This window comes from Hyperoodon ampullatus (genome assembly GCF_949752795.1).
Source record: "Hyperoodon ampullatus genome assembly, chromosome: 2".
NCBI classification, from domain to species: domain Eukaryota; kingdom Metazoa; phylum Chordata; class Mammalia; order Artiodactyla; family Ziphiidae; genus Hyperoodon; species Hyperoodon ampullatus.
This window is the reverse complement of record NC_136915.1, coordinates 9,659,225-9,672,609: the sequence shown is the minus strand read 5'-3', so window position 1 is coordinate 9,672,609 and position 13,385 is coordinate 9,659,225. Positions and strand designations below refer to the sequence as shown.

Here is a 13,385-nt window from a genome sequence, read left to right as displayed (position 1 = left end):
AGTTTTATCTCTATCTCACTTCATCAGTTGCCTTCTAAATCTAATTACAGAGGGATCCCCTATTTGGTTCTTTTTTTGGGGGGGTGGTCTTGTTTTGTTTTTAGATGAGGTGCAGTTTTGCAGGGGTTTACTCACTGGATGAGACACGGGTGAAGGACTAGTGATGTGAGGTGCTTCAAAGGAGCTATACTTCCCTCCTGTTCAGGTGAGCCGATCTTTACACAGAACAGATCCCTTGGGCTTCCCTGGAGGCGCAGTGGTTGAGAGTCCACCTGCCGATGCAGGGGACACGGGTTCGTGCCCCGATCTGGGAAGATCCCACATGCCGCGGAGCGGCTGGGCCCGTGAGCCGTGGCTGCTGAGCCTGCGTGTCCGGAGCCTGTGCTCGGCAACAGGAGAGGCCACAACAGTGAGAGGTCCACGTACCGCAAAAAAAAAAAAAAAAAACAGATCCCTCAGCCCAACAAGCCCTCGGGGGCTTTCTTCATACCATGCACAGTGCTTGGGGTTAAAGATACCAAGGTGACTATGACTTAGTCCCCTGTCCTCAAGGAGCTCGGTCCAGTGTGGAGACAGATGTATAAATAAATAAAATCCACATAAAGGATGCTGAGAAAATGAACACCACATCAGGGCTCTGGCCCCACTACTTTTCTCTCCCTCATTTCTAAAAGGACAAGAAGCAGGTACCCACAGCTGCTGACCCCATTTCAAAGACAATGCCAGATCTGTAGCCAGAAGGCCTGAGTTTCAGAGCTGGCCCCGCAGCTAATTAGCTGTGAGAACCTCACTGGGTCTCAGTTTCTCCATCTGTAATTTTAGAGGGTGAAAAGCTGGTCTTCGAATTCTTTCCCAGATCTGTGTCCTAAGAATTTCTACGAGGGTATCAGAGGTTGTGTTGAGGGTCCAAACCTGGGAAGAGCTGCCTTTGCCATGTTCATCTGGAAAGAGTGAGAAGAGGTTTAGGCTCAAGATTTATCTTGGGAGGAATACAAGATGGGCTTCAATGGAAAGGGAGCAGTTAAGAGAGTTAAGTTACCACATGAAATATTACTCAAAAGAGGCTTCTCATAGAAGTCAATTTGTAAAAAAAATAAAACTGAGGTTAGACATTGTTCACCGTTGTGTTTTAACTTTTAAAGAGAAACAAGTGGCAAATTCTTCATTGTATTTAGTCCTAAGAATTTTTCTCTCTATATATAGCATTCATTGAGGCACCTCAACTCGTCTTGCCAATTGATTTTTAAACAACCGTACTGCAGCAATCCTACAAACTTTCCATGCTGACACTACTGGACACAAAATCCAAACAGGTAGGAAGCATTCCCAGAAAAAGGCTGATAAAATCTACCTGGTTTTGCCCCCTTTGCTGTTTCTCAGTGATCCTGTGACTAGAGATTTTCGTGCGCATCTAAGATTTTAGAACCAACCATTCACACAACCCAGCATGGGTGCCAGCAAAGTAAGGTCCTCTCTTGGAAGTAACACTTTTCCACAGCTGTCTCCCCATGTCAGAATGTTCCTCTGGCCCTCCACCGAGGAGATTTATTCTGGCGGGAAAAGCAGTGGGCTTGGAGTCATGAGGTCTGGGCATCAGCCACTGGTGCCAACGCTGACTGCATGATTTTGGCAAAACCATTCAACCCGTGTGGCTGCATTTCCCATCACCTGCCCTGCTGGCCCCCTAGGGATGTTTCATCAAGGTTAAATTATCTCACAGACATGAAAGCGCTTTAATGCCTGAGGGGGAAAGGGTGCTTTCTAGAGCAGCAAAGTGGTCTAAGGAAAGAGCCTGGGGCCATAGAGGAGGCCTGAGTCCTAGTCCTCTTCTACAAGCTCCCTGCTAAGCCTCCAGGAGTCATTACCTTTGCTGTGACTCAAGTGGCAATAATACTTGTACTCTTTCCTGTATGTCTGTGAAGATCAAACAGTAACAGGAGTATGCTACAAAGGTTAAATTTCCAGAAAACTAGCTCTTCTTTTATAACTAACTTTGACATCATCCTTGCCAATTTCCAAGTTACCAATAAAGAGAAAATAATCCATCTGGCCAAAATATCCTGCTTTGAAACATGACAAAGGCAGCAAAACTGAAACAATGGGCTGTTTTTGGAAGCATGCTCTGCTTAATTTTCATTTCAGTGAAAACACTGAAAGTCGCTGCTTCCAAACCAACGTGTTGTTACATAAATTCAATGTGTTGTTACATAATGTTTACTTAAACATCTTCCTCTAATAAAGCAAACAGATATTTCCCATAAAGATTATTTTAATTCATTAGATTAAGAGGGATTGGGGTTTCCCTTCTTCCCCCATAACAGTTTCCCAAGGCTTCCTGCTACCTTGCGGAGCCTGGCCCCGATCCAGTAATGCACACCTGCCCTCATTCCATCCAGGTCCGTATCCTAGACCTGAGTGATGGGGAGCGGAGGAGAAGAAACAGGATCCTGGAAGTCAGCAGCCTTTTCCTATCTGTATTTCAACACATAGACCATGGCTGTGCATCTCAGTCAGCTTACAGACATGCTTGGGAGGAAAGTGATAAAGAAACGTTTTCAAAGTTTCTGTTTATTCCACATAAAAACCATAAAATAGTTAATTTAAAAATCCAGCAGGTGTTTCACATATTTCATAACTATTTGTTGAATCTACACCACGTGAAAATGTCATACCAGATAAATGGGAGCCCACGTGGGAACCACCGGGATCCCCTCAGCTCTCTTACAATAAATATTTATGACTAGTCATAGGGACACTGGCAACGGTCGATGACAGTGAGATCTTCGCCTACCAGGAGCTTTACGTCTACTCTGGGATGCAAACAAATAAGCAGGCAATTGCATCAAACAGTTCGTCTCAAGACGATCTCATCCTTGAGGAACAGAATAAAGTGTTATTTCCCCTTGGCCCCCACTGCACTTATCTCGTGAAGCTGCAAAGATTTTGCCCAGATCCCAGCTACAATACTTATTCCCTCTGTATTATGCCAACTTACTTCTTATCTGGTTTACCTGTTCCATATCCCTCAAAAAAAAATATTTTTTTAAGTTTTACTTTTCTAAGTATTTGCCACAGAACTGAGCACCTCATTGACAATGATAAATGCTTGTTAAATGGATGTTTGGGACGTGCACAAAATGGTTAGTATTTTCCAAGGAAAAACACGGTCACTGCCCTAACGGAAGCACAAAGTGCTCTGGGAATTCAGAGCGGGGAGGACCTTATAGGGATCTGGACTGGACCTTACACACTCAGAGCCACTTGGCCAGAGATGGGGAGAAGGGCATTCCAGAGAGAGGAAAGGTTATGAGCAACAGTGCCAAGATGAGGGGAGGACAAGCATGACCGGGGAAACAGAAAGGATCCGGATGGCCAGCCTTCTGCCACCCTCTCTTCACTTCACTTGACTTCCCCAATTTGGCTCCTAGTTTGGGGGCTCACCTCCACCCTCCTCATGTGCCTAACGAGGAAATTTCCTTGTTCTTACAAATGGCACAGGAGGGCTTCCCCGCTGGTATTTAATAAAAAAGAAACGAGAAGCTGTCACTGCCATGTGCCTCTGTGACCGGAGTGCGGTGCGTCTCTGCTACCATTTACTGACCAGTTGGGCCTCCAAGTCACCACTTCAGGACATGCTGAGCCCCCCTTAAGAGTCGGGTCATCATCACGCTCTGAGCAAAGCCAAGGCAAAGCCAGACTCTCGCCCCTTCTGGAAGTGCCATCCTTCTCTCTTATTTCCACTCACCTCCAGCAATGTAAAAATCACTTACTGGAATGTCCTGAGATAAGCTGAAATTTTTCTCCCTACCACCTGCGCTCCACAAAACATGCTGCTCTAAGAACTGCTCTCATCACACTTTCTCTTTGTGAGCTCCCAAACATTTCACATACGCAGCACGTGGTTAATGAATGAGTCAATAAGCCTCCTTAGGGAAAGGTACATTTTTCTCCCCCCATGTTCTCTGAAACCCCCTGTGCAGGAAAGGTGTGCTAACATGGCTCGCACCACACCGATGACCGGAAACCCGAGTCTCAGGTGGAGATGTTGGTTTCTATAGTATCTGGTAAGATTCAAGAAGTACTGCCCAGCAATGTTCTAGAAGTCAGAGGCCAAGGAAGGAGCCCAGAGCTCTATCACTTTCTGTTTGGCCGCCTTGGGCAAGCTGTTTACTTCCGCTGGGCCTCGGTTTCTTCCTGGTGGCGGCGGCAGTTGCGGTGGCAGTAAATAAGAGCGTGACCTGCTTTCAGGCTTATAGACGGGATCAGAGATATAAGTCCTTCATCAACAACTGGAAATCAAGACAGATATCAAGTGGCATTATTATTATTCTAATAAGGGATTATTAAATTCTAGTGAGTTACCCTTACTTCTCCTTTTCTCCAGGAAGCAAAGCCCGGGTCAGGTCAATAGAACTAATCAACCATAGAACTCTCAGGACAACACACCATCCCCAGCGTTCTCCATCCGGCTTCTTAACTGCAGCAATGGTGTCACTAAGCGTCTGAAAGCCAACGTGCCAGCAGAACTCAGAGACATAAACACCTCTACAAAATGTGAAAAGCTGTATTTCAGAGTGAGGGGAGGTGAGCAAGGAAAGAAAAGGACTTACTGGAGAGAATGAGTCTATATTCTGCCATCAGCTGATAGTGGGAAAGCACAAGTCTCCCTACTTTCATGACCTCCATGATGAAAACCAAATTTTAAAATGACATCCTACTTGCTTAGAAACACTTAAAGTAGTGAAGTTCAGTAAATAGCTTAAGGAAATTACAATTTGACATGTACATTTAGAGGAAGCTGGCTTACTGGAGCACACGCTGAGGTGGCCCGAAGCTCTGGTCTGCTCCCCTGTCAAAGCGGAGGAAAGGCCTGAGTGTGCAAATCAAATTATTTAAATCTGAATAAATCTTGGGTTAAGCACATCAGGTGTGTGAGAAAGTACAGCCAGCCTCCTCGAACGATTTTAAGTCATCTTCTGTTTGGTTAAGGGAAACCCAATCTTTTTGTCCCATTTCAATCCTTTTACAGGAGATTAGGGATTCCCCGACAGTAAAGATTAATTCAGCAAGACTGGAAATTACAGCTGGAAAATCCCAAGGTCCAACATAGAAGGGAAAAAAAAGTTGGGAATGAATGGAGCTTCAACTGCTTGTGTTTTAGCTTCTACAATGGCTTGGGTTTGGTAGAGGGTTATGTCTGAGAAGCTGCATTATGTGGAGGAAAACTATACAGACTCCCAAATCACTTGTTCCTAAAACTTTTTTGTGTGTGTGTATCTTTTTATTAAGATCTGTATTTACATTTTGCAAATACAAACAGGCATCCAGTAAACACATCCAGAACAAAGAGCATTTTCAGACACTTAACCCTTCGCCATGGCCAGCAGGACAGGCCAGTTGTCAGCAGGGGGCGCCCCTCTCAGCACAAGGCTCAGAGAACGGGGGACGCTGCCCTCACTCCCAGCCCCCACGCGGCCCCCGCCATGACCCGCCTGGGAAACGTGGGGACGTGGGGCACGGGCGGGGAGGGAACGTGTAGGATGCCCCAGGGAACAGAGACAGACGCACCCACGTCTGCCTCCCAAGGGCTTCTCCCGTAGGACGCGGGGCAGACAGGTGCGTCCACACAGGCACAGAGGAGAACTTCACCGCCACCGAGAAGCTGAGACAGACCGCACCAGCTTCCCAGCATCTGGTCACACACCCTTTATGAGTGATCTCCAGCTCTTCAGGACGCACAGGGCTACCACAGAAACGTTGCATCCCAGTGCGGCTAACGTGGTAACAGACAAGTCACCACCTCCCCGGGGCTGCTTCCCGCACGCCAAAGGGGACAAAATGAAAGCTTTCGTCTCACGACAAAAACTCTGTACATGCAAATAAAAGCGTACAAAATAAGAAACCACCAAAGGCCACCTCCAGGGCTAGCTCTTTGTGGAGGCTGCGGGCTCTGGGGACTGAAGAAACTCATACGGGTCGTGGGTCCCCTCGGGCTGCTCCCCAGGGCTTCCCAGACAGCCGAGCACGGAGATGTCCAGAGAGACATCCGAATAGGACTTCATGGCCATGAAGTCCAGGGTGGAGCCACCATCCCCAAGAGGGTCCCCCGCTTGTCCACGAGATGCACCTTTACTTCATCCGGAGGCTTCGCTGGAACGCTTCTCCTCTGCCTCAGCTGGAAGAGCATCCGCGAGCGGTCTCCGCCCGTGATCTGGTCCAGGAGGTCATCCACCAGCTTCTTGCTGTAGCTCCCGGCATCCTTCACAAACTCCTGCAGGCTCAGCGCGCACTGCACACCCGTCTCGTCTCCGTAGGCCGAGTACAGCAGCTCCACCTCGTCGCACTTCAAGTCCCCGAAAACTGAGTTGTTGTGCGTGGACAGGGCGGTGCTGGCGCCAGACAGGAAGGTGATTCCGCTCCTCCCTGAAGCCCAGCGCGGTGAAGCCGGGCAGCAGCTTGCTGGACAGCGCGCTCAGGTCCACCGGGTGGGTCTCCTCCTCGTCTGCGTCCGGCTCGGCCGTGTTGACCATGCTGTAGAGCAGGCTCCCGTCCCCGTTCTTCTTCAGGTAGCCCATCTTGCCACCGGGGACCAGCCGGTTGATCCTGTCCCGGGCCTCGTCGGCTGCGTGCTCCACCAAGGCCGGGACGTGCTCCTCCGCGGTGCTGTCGGTCAGGCTGCAGGCATTTCCTTCCGGCTCGAACATGCAGCTGATGGCTTCTCTACTCGGCCTTTTGGATTTCTTGGCAGTTTCTACTTGTACGGGCACAACTTCAGGAACAGGCTCCTCGACGGCTGTATCTTCGTTGCCCAAAAGAGCTGCCTGTTTGCTCATCATCTTAAAGCCCGCGTGCAGGATCTTCTTGGCTAACTTGTAGTACACGGTGTCCGGTCTGTTGTATGTCATTGCATTATCACACATCAGTTTGAAATCTGCCTTAAATTCCGTGACCGACTTGTATTCATTAGCTACAATTTTGTCTTTCATCGTGCCAAAATCCATAGGGTGTTTTATTATCATTGAGTATCCAGGAGCGATTGCATCCGTGACAGGAAAAGCAAAAAATCCATGAGGATCTTTTCTCTGGAGCTGGCGGAGGAAATGCTCTAGTAGTTGCTGAATAGGCGTGCTCTCATTTTCAGCTGGCTGTGTCCGGCACGCTCGGACAGGCCGGTCAGGGGGCGGCTCCACCTCCACCTTCTTCCCGGGATCAAGTCGTCCGCCTCTCCCTCTGTGTCACAGTGTTCCTTTTCCCATTTCCGCTTCTTCTCTTCCCTTCGCTTCCTCCTTTCTTCATCGTCAAGGTGCTTCTCCTTCTCCGACTTTTTCTTTTTCTTCTTCTTCTTCTCCTTGTGCCTCTCTCGCTCGTGGTCTGACCTGTCATCGTAGTAACTGGAGTCGTGGCCGGACCCCGAGAGCTCTGTCACTTCACTTCCTCCAACCTTGAGCACCAGCTTCAGGGGTTTCTCCAAAGGTTTGTCTGTATAGTCCTCGTACGACAAGTGCCACTCAGCCTTATGCTTCTTGTGCTTCTTGCCCATGGCGACGGCGCCGAGGACAGCAGCGAGCCCTGCCGCACCGTGGCCGCCAACCCCCCGCCCCGGTTCTCCGCCCGCCTCGCCACAGAGCTTGTGGGATCACATGTTCCTAAAACTTATGACTCCAATACTCGTTATTAAATTTCAGTCAAGGTAACTGACCATTGTCACAATGAGACCATTGTGGTCTCATTTTTCTCATCTGTAAAATGGAGATAATCCTTCCTTCCTTATAGGGTACATGTGAAAATTAAATGAGATAGCATCTGTAAAGCTCCTAGCCCTCCTTATCTGGCATACAGGAGGCACCCAATAAATGGTGGCTAAACATCCTTTTCTGACTTTTAAGGATGATATTCCAAGGAATCCCCTATTTCTCCTAAGAAAACACTTTGATTTAGCTTTTCTTCAAGATGGAGAGAGACAACAATTACAGAGGAGAAGGAGGTACAGAAAACCAAAAGGACCTTCCAAACAGAGTGAGTGTTCTGACTTTTTACTGCCAAGAATTAGAATTTGATTTGTTCTTCATGTGTTTATAAAAATGGGTTACAGTTTGTCTCATTTAAGCTTGTCACAATTTTTCAAGAAAGGCCGAATACTGATACAAACAGTACTGAAACGCAGAAAAGGGAGAACTACCACATCTCTGGGGTAACCAGTCAACCCAAGAAAAGCTTGAACATATTATTCTTTTACTCACCATGTTTACACTAGGATAGAAAACCACTACTCTTTGGGGGCCACAAATATTTCCTGTCTTTTCAATTTAGCAACTGAACATACTTTTCCACCACCATAGACTGCAGTGCAGGAAGACAGAGTGAATTCCTCTGAAACATGAGATGTTTGGTCTAAGAAGATAACTAAAGACCTGACTCTTAGCTGAACTACTACTAAGAAATGAAGACAAGTTCTAAACTTTTCCGATCTTTCTGTTTCAAAAACAGAGAGTCAATGGTGGTGTCATTCCCTACTACTTCTGGCCGAGCTGCTCAATTAGGGTGGGACAAGAGGACAGCTAAGCCCCACTCACCAGGCTCCTTCATGAGCAAGGCTGCTCAGTGGAGCAAGGTGGGGACTGCCTGGGAATTCTGGCCACTCATGGGATTCTCATGCCTCCACTTCACCCGCCCGCCCCCGCCCAACACACTTCCAGTTCTCGCAAATATTTGAGGTTTGACCAAGTTAGGATAGGTCACTGCTGGGTCATTCAGCATCTAAAATTTGCCTCTAACCAAAAAGAGCTCAGACTAAGAGAATCATTTTAGTATTCAAGGTTATCAGAGGAAAATAAAACAAAAGCTCTGCTGCCAAGAATTTGAGTCATTTCTCTATATACAACAACTTCAAGGCACCTCCTCTTGGCTGGAAAAGAACTCCCTTGGGTGACTTATTTCGGATCAAAGTCTTTCTGAAAATAGAAAACTCTACATTTTCTAAGGGATAGATCACTGTCTGAAGTGAATTTCATTTAACTTAAAGTTTTATGCCAACTTAAATACACTAAAACCCCAATGCTTATAAGAAGGCATTCACCTCTTAGTTGCTTATAGGTACATGGAAAAGCTATTATGGGGATATCAGCTCAACTATAAAATGGAACAGTCATGCATAATGACAAAAACAGATACAAGTCATAAATTGCCTTTTCCCCTTCGGAATCCATGCAGGCAGGCACTCCAGTACATTCTTTTGTGCAAAGATAAAACTTTTGCCTTGAATAAACAGTGGCTTAGTCTCATTTGAGCCTTATAAATAGACTGCCTACAAAACAAATACAAACAAATGCTGTTTATCTTAAACAAAAGGCAGATGGACCCCTCTGCCCTCAACCAAGTCACAGTATATATGATAGGAGGCTGGCCAGTGGCAGGGGCTGGCTGAGAATCCCTGGGTGCAAGGACACGAAGTCAGTTTCCACTGGATCACTGCTATGCCCCAAATCTGGTTTCCTGGGCACAAAGGGCCAGTGAAAGGTTCTCTCGGAAGGGAAGTGGCTCCTCCACATATGGTACCCCAAACAGAGACCAAAGAACAAAATCCCATCTAAAGTGCTAGCTAGCTTTTCTACTGAACTATGCAAACAGTCTCAATTTCCCTCTCTCTCTTCCTCACTTAACTTGCTTGTATTTATCTTCAGACGGTTTTCCTAAAAGCTATCGAAATTCATTCTGAGTCGAGGCAGGGCTCTTTGCTTTCCTCATTGTTGTTTTTATTTTTTAACATATAGAGGAATGTCTAGAACAAATCAAGCAGTTAGCAGTATCTCCAAAGTGCAACTAAAAATGAAAATTCAGTCGCCATTGCAGAAGATCAGGTGCTGGCTCCACAGGTTCCTGGTTGACCCTGGGGAAGTCACCTTACCTCTCTGGGCCTCAGTTTCTTCACTTACATACTGGGGCTAATACTGCCTGTCCTATCTATCGACCAGGTTATTCTGATGATCAAGTGATATCACATGAGTAAAACCACGTTTGCAATCACCAAGGGTCTTACTGTCTATAAAGGAGCTGGCGACGGTCATAACTAATCCCACACAAGTATGACCATAACCAGCACCATTTCCTGAGGGCCTGCTTTGTGACATAGGTGATGTGACAGCAGTCACCTTACAAGCTAACCAAGTGATGTCAAATAATAAACTTCTGGTGGGAAGCTAACAGTAAGTAACTTTTCATATTCTCTATAGTGCCTGGAAGAAAGCCTCACACACACAAAGGAGAGACATCACAGAGGGGAAAAAACAATGCCTTTAGAATTAGCTGGACTTGGTTTCATACTCTCCCTGTCATTTCCAGTTGTATGACCTTGAAAAAATTGTTTAACTTCTTTAAGTCTCAGTTTCCTGATTTGAAGAATCGAGATTAACATACCCAAGACAATGTACGTAAAGAGTCTATCACAAGGCCTGACGAAGAGAAGGTGCTCAATTAATGTTTATAAGTGGGTATGTTTTCCATAATGAAGCAGGGAGTTTCAACCCTGTCCTGCACCTTTTTCCTACTAATGCTCTTTGCACCAAGAAATATATGAAGCTATTAGGTCTTTATCCAATTCATAACAAACAAAACTGATTTAAAACAATAAAACAATGGCTAAAGCTATATAGGATAAAATGTATTAACTAAAACTGACAGAAAATTCATATCTCCTTGACAAAAATTTAGATCTGTAGAATTTGAGGGAAATCTGGGCTTGGTAGAAATAAATGCTCTAAAGCCAAAGAGAAAGAAAGAAACCTATCATACAATTGTACAAGTTATCAGTAAAACTAACCTTCAGTGAATAATAAACCATGAATTCTAATTCCATGAACAACAACTGCCTTTGATGAAAAACTTTTAGTTAAAAACAGGGAAAATTATTAAAATATTTGCATTCATAAGCGTAGAGTCAAAACATAACTGAGATCAAAAAAGTACCGAAGATCAAAAGCATCCTATATCGCCTTGATAAAGACACAAAGAGAGGGCTGGAAGGTAGGGCAGAACAGGGCACAGGTTCCATTAGTGATGATCAAAAGTACTCCTCTCTTTTGCTGGAAGAAATTACATACGCGATTGTCTTTCTTCCCTTAGGAAGACCAGATGACAGCTGTACAGAGAAAACACTCAGATTCTACAGGGGCAGAAAAGAGAATGGGATCATTTGTTCTACTGTTAACATCGGAGATTTTCTTGGTTTGAAAAGAACTTTCTTTACTTTTAAGAATAACTATGTAGGGCTTCCCTGGTGGCGCAGGGGTTGAGAGTCCGCCTGCCGATGCAGGGGACGCGGTTTCGTGCCCCGGTCCGGGAAGATCCCACATGGCGCAGAGTGGCTGGGCCCGTGAGCCATGGCCGCTGAGCCTGCGTGTCCGGAGCCTGTGCTCCACAACGGGAGAGGCCACAACAGTGGGAGGCCCGCGTACAGCAAAAAAAAAAAAAAAAAAAAGAATAACTATGTAATTTTTCTGTACGTATATGAAAATAATCACAAAATAATCATAGACAGAAGGGAAATGAGAGTCTATCTAAGAGAGGAAATTTGTTCAATGAATATCTTCCCAATTCTCTGGCTTTCAAAGAGGTTAGAGGGTCTTGTAGATATTCAAATGACACCCAACTAGGGAAAAGCATGCTCTTTTCAATTCGTGCAGCAGAGGGAAACTGCTCCTCTGACATGGTTTTGGAATTTGAAATGCTGTGCTTTTCTTAAATAAATCATATTCCTAGAAACTAGGATTACAGAGGCAATCATCCTGTCATGGCCTTAGGAATACGATCAGATCTTTGAGGGTCTACTCAAAGGGTTAGAGTCATTTTACCAAGATCCAGGCAAGGGAGTCATGGGATAGATGCTCACAGCTTGGTGGCTAATCCCTAAATCATATCACCTTAGATCTGGAATCCATAAGCTGATTTCTGGGGTTTGGGGGAACAGAAGAAAAGGCTAAGAGAAACAAAGGGGATAAAGGGCATAGATTACCTCCTGGTTCCTTGATGCTAATATGAAATAAATTAAATAACAGTTTAAAATGTAATAAGAAATTCCAGAAGTGGACATGGTAGACCTGAAATTAAAAATTTGCTGTGAATAATTCACAACATCTACCCACACACAGCTAAGACCCGCAGGTCAATCACCTTCTTATGTGACAGAATGAGTTCCCTTTTAACTTCTCACTGGGTTTTTACAACTTCAAATCTTTTGCTCCTCAGGTCAGTGGGACAGGGGAAATTACCATCACCTTCTCATAGATTAAAAAAAAAAAAAAAAATTCCCTCAAGATCAACAGAGGAAAAGGTTATTTAAGGGTAGGAATGGGATTAGAACCCAGGTATTCGGACTACCAAGTGCCCTCAATGCTCAACCCTATGTCTACAATAATGATTTATTATCTCTTGGGAGGCATGAACCTCTCTGATAATCCAATAAAAACTTCAGATCCTTGCTTCAGGAAAATACTTATATATACAATATTTATAATTAATTTCAAGAGGTTTATGGGGCTTCTCCACTACATTCAAAGCCTATTAAACCAAGGTTACAGTACTTCCCTGGTGGCGCAGTGGTTGGGAATCCGCCTGCCAATGCAGGGGACATAGGTTTGATCCCTGGTCTGGGAAGATCTGACATGCCGCAGAGCAACTAAGCCCGTGCACCAAAACTACTGAGCCTGTGCTCTACAGCCCAGGAGCCACAACTACTGAGCCCGCGTGCCACAACTACTGAAGCCCGTGCGCCTAGAGCCCGTGCTCCGCAACAAGAGAAGCCATCGCAATGAGAAGCCTGTGCACCACAATGAAGAGTAGCCCCCGTTGGCCACAACAAGAGAAAGCCAGCACGCAGCAATGAAGACCCAGTGCAGCCAAAAATAAATAAAATAACTAACTAACTAACTAACTAACTAAATAGCTAGACAGCTAGATAACTAAATTTATTTTTTTAAAAAAAACAAGGTTACAGCCCTTTGGTCTTTGCAGCCAAGTGGGGCTGGCTGGCTGGGGCTCGGCGAGGTGCAGTTCTGTCTTGTCTGACCCCGTTCTTTAACCACTGAAACTCAGGCACTTTTTTTTTTTTTTTTTTTTTTTTGCGGTACGCGGGCCTCTCACTGTTGTGGCCTCTCCCGCTGTGGAGCACAGGCTCCGGATGCACAGGCTCAGCGGCCATGGCTCACGGGCCCAGCCGCTCCGCGGCACATGGGATCTTCCCGGACCAGGGCACAAACCCGTGTCCCCTGCATCGGCAGGTGGACTCCCAACCACTGCGCCACCAGGGAAGCCCTCAGGCACTCTTTAAAGGGATACTTCCCACAGGCCAACAGTTGATTACTGTGGTCATTTGCACTTCCTTAAACTCTTCT

At 45.9% G+C, this 13,385-nt stretch overlaps 1 protein-coding gene and 1 pseudogene across 4 annotated transcripts in view; both read right to left on the bottom strand.

Annotated features, from left to right (window-relative positions):
* VPS13D (vacuolar protein sorting 13 homolog D) overlaps positions 1-13,385 on the bottom strand; it is a gene marked incomplete at its 5' end in the record, with an annotated part of 242,440 nt that overhangs the window by 73,403 nt on the left and 155,652 nt on the right. The window lies entirely within an intron of this gene.
* LOC307070199 (bromodomain-containing protein 9-like) lies at positions 5,925-7,892 on the bottom strand (annotated as a pseudogene). The gene has a single exon. The product of its transcript is annotated as a bromodomain-containing protein 9-like (transcript).